Here is an 8,980-nt window from a genome sequence, read left to right as displayed (position 1 = left end):
CAGAAGGGGCTGACTCACCTGGTCTTGGTCCTCTAGGAGGGAAACCAGGTCGTTCTCTAGGTCACTGATCACGCACACGAGGTGGCTGAGACTGAACTTCTGGTTTAGCTTCCACTCTCGGCTAAAATACAAGGGAAAACACATTATAAAGAAACGCATTCCACAGGAGAAAAACAACTAAAGAAACAACCAAGGCATAATGGCCAGTTTAAGTTCAGAATATTTTTAACATACTGTCCTATATATGTGAAACATACAGTTTTATAAAGATATTCTGGAGCAATCTAGGACTGTAGGGTAAATTTTATTTTCTAACTCAAGGCTATATCTCACAATAAGCTGCTTTTTATTTACAACCATAGTTTTTCAATTAAGTTACATCCACATTGAGATAGCGTAAAATGTATCGCTACAAAATCCAAAAATGCAAGATGAGCCACTCCATGTAAATACATATACAAAATCAGAAGCCATCTTTATCTTAGGAAGACAAGAATATATGACACATCCTTTCTAATTCTCTAGTATGCTGCCCTTCAAATTTAATAGTGCTCAGCAATCTCTTCTAAACCCCATCCCATGATTTCTTTTAAAAAAATCCATATTTTGATAGTTCAAAATATACAATTTAGTGTACTCTAACATCTAAAAATACTATCTTTAAGTTAAAATGCACATAAAAAAAACAAGTTAGGAACGTGTTGATAGCATCTCAAATAGTCAAAGAAGTCCTTCAGCTCCCTATTGTTCTTCCTAATGGGGGAGGTGTGCATTTATTTAAGGACGGAGCCCAACAATATTTCTTAATTAATTCTTGGGGGTGGCAGGGGAAGTAACAGTTCATTTTAAGGTACCCTCCAAAAGTTTCTGCTAACTGCTAAATTGAACACATATATTTAAAGTAACTATGCTAAAAACAAAATGACATCTGCATCTACTATTACCTTTTCCTTAATACATTGGCATTTTCAGTATTCCCAAACTCTGCAGGCTGTGTCTATTGCCTAAATATTTATGGTCCGAGGAAGAGACAAAACACATGTACCTGCAAAGGATGCTGAAAACCCTCAGCAGGAATACGAAGAATGTATCCTCAAATCAGAAAGCTAGTAATTTCAGTCCTATCTTTGTGGCTGATCATCTCTGAGTACCTCAGCCCACAGGAATATGAAGAATGTATCCTCAAATCAGAAAGCTAGTCATTTCAGTCCTATCTTTGTGGCTGATCATCTCTGAGTACCTCAGCCCAGGCAGTGGCTCACACTCTTTCATAATTTATACAGCTGGGATATTATACTTTGCAAGGACACATTTTGATACAAAGAGATATGTTTCTTTCAAAAACAACCATTTGTTATCATTTCACCCACTGTAACCAAAAGGTATATTATCTCCTACCCTAGCAGTTTTTAACAGATTTGCCTGTCTCCCCCAATTGTTTTCCTTGCATATACATTTCCCATTTCCCTCGAAATGAAGTTGCTTTCCACGTTCTAGAATTTTGCTAGTTAAAAAAATTTTTTTTAATATTTAATTTTCCCAGGTTTTTAGTATGTATTCATTCCTACAATGACCATATCTTAATTTATTTCCACACCAGATAAAGAACCAAGCACAGTGCCATTAGACATAGATGTTCAGTAACTATTGGTTCATCTAAAATTAAATTTTACATTTTTAGTTCTCTAACACAAATCATGTAGGAGAATGTTCTATGCCTGACCAGGGGACCTAAGTTGCAGCCCTGACACCACTTCTATCTGTATTTAGAATTTAAGACTACATAATGATTGGACCGAAAATGTGATGCCTGAAAAAGGTAGTTATTTAGAAATTTCAGCTACGCGCGGCAGGGCCTAAAAGCAAAACTTACTTCAGTATGAAAGTAAAACAGAATTAAAGGATATTCTCTAACAAAGTCTGACGAAGCTAGTATGTTTAATCAAGTAATAAAAATAGCAAATGTACACCTTTTCATTTAAATGTCTCCGAAAAACCTCGACTCGTTCAAACCAAGAAAAAGAATTCTGGCTGACCGATTCAGATTCTTTACAAAACCGATGACTGAGACAAAAATAACTGCAAGTAACAAAACAAAAAAGTTCTTCATTATCCTTTAAGGATTTAAAATTAAAAGACACAAGTTTAAGTAAGTGCCAACATCTTGCAAATAATCCACATTAATCCATTAATTTCGCCACCTGACTTTTAGATATTAGATGATGCCAATATAGGAAAAATGAGACCAAAAAAGAAATTATCAAAATTTCTTTCAGTAACTGATTACTGTATGTCAACTAAGCCAGCTGTACGCTTACAATTCTTCAGGCTCAATTTCATGAAAACTATTTGCTCCAAGGAGGTAAAAATAACTAAGATACCACATAGTACTTTAGGGCCTTACAATTAATTCCATGCAACCAAAAAGTGTGCTCACATGACAAATTCCACAAACGAAAATCAAACAGAATATGAAATAAACATGAAACCATAAAATCAACTCAATAGCAGGTAAAATCACAACCAATATACATTTCAACCGCACATAAGCTATTTAAATGAACTAATCGACTTCTAAGAAATTTACCAAGAAATTAACTTACCGACTTCTAAATTAATACCTACCCAATACCCTGGAATTAGATTTAATTCTCCTTTTATTAATAATCTATGCTAAAAGTGTTAAGGAAATGGATACTACACCAAAGTGACAAAATAAAATCGAAGGGTTTATTAAATCAAGTGGAAAAAATCATGAATCCATTCTAACATAGCTTAAGGAGATCAGAAAGTTCTTTTAAGGTTTAAATTATAAATGTTTTAAATTTTGTTTTAATAAGGGTGTAGGCTGGGAATCACAGTCCCTTACAACTTTTTTTTAAAAACTTAAAAAAACTGTTCCCCCTGGACAAGAGGTTAGGATCTAATATAATGTAATTTAGACATGGCTTAGACATAGCACTCTTCTTTCATGTAAATACACATACATTCCCCTCCAAGGGCTAAAGAAACCTATAGGCTTCCATGAGTGTCCAACTGCATAAATTCGAAGCCCTACTTTTTTATTTACATAGCTATCTGACCTTGGGTGAAGTTCTCTAGCCCTTAACTTACTTATCTGTAAAACAGGAATAATAACAGTAACCATACTCACAGGGTGGTTGTGAGGATCAGATAAGAATAAATATTATGTGCTAGTGCTTTGCACAATGCCTGGCGCCACGCTAAAGGTGTGAGAGGTGTGCTCTAACTTTTCACTAGCAGTGAGTTTAAAATAAATGTAGCCAACTCTCTGAAATTAAGTAACAACCCAAAGGATTCCTAATGCGAATCTGAGACGAAATCAAGCGTTTCAAAAAAAAAAAAAAAACCCGTAAGTGACTTATTGAGTCTTCAGATGGGTAGAAGAGCAGTCAATACCTGGCAAATTCATCTTCTGCGTTAAGACAGAATTCTAGTTTGTGATCTGAGGCAATTACTCAATATTTCCTGAATATCTAGCTGAGAAAATAAAAGGTATCACGAGGTCATGTATTCTATTACGTAGCTGATTATGCACACAACACCAGAAAGGCTGTCTATTACTAGCTACTTCTGAAATCTCAAAGTTTCACTGTTTAGCGCATATAAAGAGGTACATAAACACAATTTTATGTGCACTAACCATTCTAAATGTAAATTTTCTAGTGGAACCAAGTTTGATTCAAAATGTAGGGGAAAGAAAGTACTGGACACCCTTTAACTATGCCTATTAACTTTAGAATTTAGTTAATTCTACACTGCACATAATAAACTTATTAGGTAGCCAGTGTCTTATTTTCAATGTTTTTGAAAGCTCTGAAATGGGTAAGATGACAGACCAAAAGCAGAATACTAGAATGATCAGTTAAGGTGAACGCTACAGTCGTAAGTTGGTACAGGCTTCAATTAAGCGGTATGAACCACTTACAGACTGCAAGCTTAGGCAGTGTATTTTTTTAGAGTTTTTTTTTTTCTATCTTTAAAAAACAATGATTCTTTATAATGCCATACTACTTTGTGCCTTTCCAAATTTCTTCCCTGAAATATTTTTGCTAAATAAAATTCTAAATTTTTAAAAAGGGTATCTTTTTGGTTATTTTAAGAAGGCTGTTAAATGCCAATATGTACTGGTAAAACTAACTTAATCTGTATTTGACACACCCAAACCCCAAATACCACCTATGTAGATGATGAATGGAGATTTGGCAATTAGAGCGGGTGCACTGACATTCAATGCACGTTTTTTGTATATTTAACCCATCATTTCTGATTGACTCATTTTAAAAAGTATACAAAAGATAAGCAATTGGCAATGTAACGAGGATACAATCCAACGTGTTCACAGATTGTAACGAGGATACAATCCAATGTGTTCACAGATTGGTTACCTGTGAGACTGGTGCTTTCACATGGGGTGGAATTCCAGAGGAAGAAACAGTACCACTAGGAGGCAGGTTTTTACTGGTCACTGAAGCCCAGGAGAAAGCCTGCAGGAAATGCAACAAACCTAGACTACTAATCATGGAAAACCACCAACACTCCTATAGGGAAACTTCCAAATATATATTTTCTTTTCATTTCTAGACTATTGTTCTCTATTGGAGGACTCCTAAAAGAAACACACACACACACACACACACACACACACACACACACACACACACACACGCCAGTCTATGGGCCAGCTTTCAAAATCCCATTATGCAAGATTATCTGACTGTTTTGTCTGAACTACTAAAGAAATCCACAAGCAACTTCCTATATGCTCTAAAGAGATGAGCAAGTGGCAAACAAAACCACTAACAACTACACATGCTAGAAAAATAAGAACCTAATAGAACCCATTTCTTTCCCCTTTTGGGGGAAGATAAGGTGTTGCGATGGTGTCAAGGGGAGAGGGGAAGGATAGGAAAGAAGAAAGTACTAGCTGGAGAGTTTAACAGACATTCACAAATTGCACAAGGAATCTCCTTCCCTCACTACGCAAATATACTTTAACCTTCTACTTTACGGAAAGATAAAAGGTGTTTTAGGTAGGTTTAAATGATACACTATGGGTGTCACTCATGTTTCCAAGATAGTTTAATTGGTGTAGTAAGGAAATTGTTCCCATTTTAACCAGAAATAACTTGTATCACTTCCCTTACCAAGAGGCCAACTTGTTGCAAGTTGGCAGATTGCATGACTCCTGTTGCATCCGTGCATAGAGGACTTAATACGGAATGGAAGAGCAACTCTCAGTTTTAGTACATGGACTAGAAGACACTAAACACTGCACACAGACAAGGATGAATCTTAGATTTTACCCTGAGGGGTGTTTTTGAGGGGGTGAAAATACAATAAAATGTCCTCAGAATTACCCAAAGAATCCCCACAGCTTCTTTCATATACATAAAAGCAGCACAGCTTACTGTTAAACAACTTGATGAACAGAACAGAGGTCATGCTTCATTACTGGCACCAAAGAAGAAAGTGTGACGTCACAGGTGGGAAGAGCTCCTCTGCTCTAACCTTTGGTGGTTCCTGTGGCAGCGACACAGGCTCAGCGCGAGGAGGAGAAGCGGACTTCTCCTCTACGTCCTCCAAGTTCTTCTCCTCGGCTTGCGGTTTCTGCTCTTCGGTCTTTGTTTCAGATTCTGGCTCAGGTTCAGGTTCGTGAGACGATTCTTCCAGTGGCTCCTCTATGCCGTTACTACAATAAAATATTTTGTTCACTTTTCAGTATGAGTGAAACGATCAATTCAAATGAAATTCCGCATTTCTCTAATGTAACGGGCCTAACTAGCCATAAGCTGTTTGGAAGCAAAAGTCCATTAAGAACTAGAAGGCAGAGGGATCAATACTCTCAAGCAGCATTTCTTTAACATAATTTAAAAACTGGATTACTAAAAATGTTTACTTTAATACTAACTATGAACAAACCGCATATTCAAAAACTAAAATGCTTACTCTGTGTTGTCTCAAACACAATGCATTATCATCAGCAAATGATCAGTTTTGGGCCAAACCAAATTCAATTTTAGAATTAAATAAAACAATGCTTTCCATATAGAATTTACTTTGCATATACACAGTAAATTCTCAAATGCTGGTTTCACAGCTTTAGCAAAAATTTACATTCAACAATAATTCTAGGAACAAAAACCACCTTGCAACTACACTATAGTTTAGACCAAATTTGGCCTTGCAGACGCTATTCTTACGTCACAGGGTGAGCTTCCTAGTAACCACTGCTGGCATTTTCTTGCACAGGTTCTGGAGATGGTTGCCTTTCTTCTTGTTCCTCTTCTACTTCATCTTCTGATTCTGAAAATACAGAATATACCATATCTCGTTTTAAGAAGATTTAATACACAATTTGATATACGTATTTTTAATGTTTAAAGAAGTCCTATGATATTTCTTACAAAGGCACTTAATTGCAATATTCCTCGTTCTCTTAAACTGAAGAGCAAGCCAGATGAATTTTGGAATTTATTTTGTAACAAGGTCTATTGGTAACAGGGAAGGGTAGGAAAAAATGCTGTTAAAGTCATAACTCAGTTTCCTTCGTCACATCGATTCAATGGAGGAACAATGGTAAAGAAAAGGAAACAAGATGAAACGGAAGATCAATTAAATAATTATGGTATAGCCAAAAAAAAACAAAAACAAAAAACCCCAGCCAACAAAGATATATTAAGTGAAAAAAAGCAATCATTGAGCCAGTGTACTTCCACTTTTATAAAAGTACTGATCAGTACGGAATACAACAAAATTCTATAATAGGCCCCAAACTCTTGGTTATCTATAGAGGATGAAATGGAGGGAAATTTTTCACTTCCTATGTATGATTTTTATATAGTCTCATATAATGAACTATTTCTTTTATAACAGGAGCAAGAACAAAAAGGAGAAAAGGGAGTTTGACTCAGTTACGACAAAGGCAAATTTCTTTAGTTTCACAATTTCCATGTCCTTAAAGAGTACTGATACTGACAAAACCCTTGTATCTTCAAAGTAACCTCGCCTTCATCAAGTTCTGGTTCAGAATCACCAAATACTTCATCTTCATAACGAAACATATCATTGTGAACATAAAACTTATGCGGAACAGATCCCTATAGGAAAACAACATCCAAATGTTCCATAAATACCCATAAATGTGGTATTACATAAAAAGAACAAATAAACACAATTTCTATTTTAATAATACAGAAATGACACAGACGGAAGATAATTTTCCAAAGTTGAACATGCTCTGATGTTAATATAAAGTAAATTACAGAAGATCACTCAAGGAATACTGAAACTCAAGAAATGGCTACTCAATATAAAAGAACCAGGACCAATTAAAAAACAGAATTTTTCCATTTTGTTTAATATGTAACCTACTAAATAATAACATACTTTTAATATTATTTCTATCATCTTAATCATCTATTAACACATTAGTATCCGGATCTCATTTTTACTTCTAAATAGTCGAAGCACACACACAAAGCTTAAATAAATCAATCAACAGGTCATATTTCTCAAAATATGTTACATGCACACCTATGCCTGCAAGAAGAAACTCTGGCCACTTCAAGCAACTAGTAACAGTAAAATGAAATCACGTAAGTGAAAAGGAATTGAAATGAAAACTTACTTCAGGAGCCAGAACAAAGGTTTGCATAAACTTCCTCTCTGGCTGTCCACTCTTAGACAGCAAACCCATGACCTGGACCACTACTCCATCACTCAAGGCTGCATGAGCATCCACATGACGAAGTTTAGTATGACATTCGTTGAAGTTCAGAGATGATACTTTGTGGTGTATATCCTTTATTAGGAGAAGAAGGTGGGGTGGAAGTACAAACTCATGATACTGCATTACCTATTGAATACTACAGACTTTGATTTCCTCACAACTCGAGAATATTAACTGCCTCATCTGAATCCAATCCACCATGCTAGGCATTACTGACAGACTAATGTTCCTAGAACCACTAGTTTCAACATGTCACCTCTCTATACAAGAAATCACAATGGATGTCTCATATTATAGGCTTTTGCAGCTTTCTCCCACCGTTCCGTATTAAGTACTAGTCATTCACGTAAACTGTGTTGATTACTCCTTGACCTCGCACCTAACTTTACTGCTTGCCTGCTGATGCCATTTCTCCTACTTTCACTTTCCTCTTGTTTGGTAAGGCCAAAACCTATCATTCAGAGTCTGCTGGAAGTCCCACATCCTCTACAAAGTCATGAGGAGTATATACTCCTATGCACTCCTGTAACATAAGGTTTAGACCACATTTCTATAAATGCTATACATTGCCTCAACTATTTCATGTACAAAATACGCCAAGGATATTAAAACGTTCCATTTCCTCTTTTGTATCCATGCCAGTGTAATACCCGTGCTTCGTACAAAATCGATGTTTGTAAAAACGCAAAGCACATCCGATGACTACTGGGACATAATTCTAGTATAGCCGATTACATTCAAAAAGAAATCCATGGCCACAAGAAGCTATTTTCCAAATCTCTATCTTACCTCAAAAAAATAAAACTAAAGGAATCCAAAATGCATATGAAATTGATACTTACATTTTGGCCATAAACTGACTCCTGGGGCTTTCCACTAGCATCTACTCCACCATGAACATAAGAAGAATTCCTGCCATAAAACCTGTAAAACCATTGATAATGACTGACATTCAGTTGTGAAGAGAAGTGTAAGAGGCAGTAGAGTTCTCGTGTCAAACGGAGCTAGTTTCCAGGTCTGCTTCTGTCACTCATTGGCTATGTAATCTTGAGACTTACAGTCCTCAAAGCTCAGTTTCCTTGGTTATAAAACAGAACAAGAGTAACTTCTCCATAGAGTTGTTGTAAGGATTAAATGAGTAATGACACAGAATTCTTAGTGTGCCTGGCACACTAAATAGACACTCAGTCATTAGCTATGCTCATCTAATTCTTACCATATCTATAT

General features: G+C 35.9%; 1 pseudogene; it reads right to left on the bottom strand.

Moving 5' to 3' along the window:
• Positions 1 to 18: 18 nt before the first annotated feature.
• LOC103080990 (ras GTPase-activating protein-binding protein 2-like) lies at positions 19 to 8,698 on the bottom strand (annotated as a pseudogene).
• Positions 8,699 to 8,980: the final 282 nt, after the last annotated feature.

The sequence above is a fragment of the Lipotes vexillifer genome, unplaced genomic scaffold, assembly GCF_000442215.2.
Source record: "Lipotes vexillifer unplaced genomic scaffold, Lipotes_vexillifer_v1.1 scaffold1737, whole genome shotgun sequence".
NCBI lineage: Eukaryota > Metazoa > Chordata > Mammalia > Artiodactyla > Lipotidae > Lipotes > Lipotes vexillifer.
This window is presented reverse-complemented; position numbering and strand designations above follow the sequence as displayed.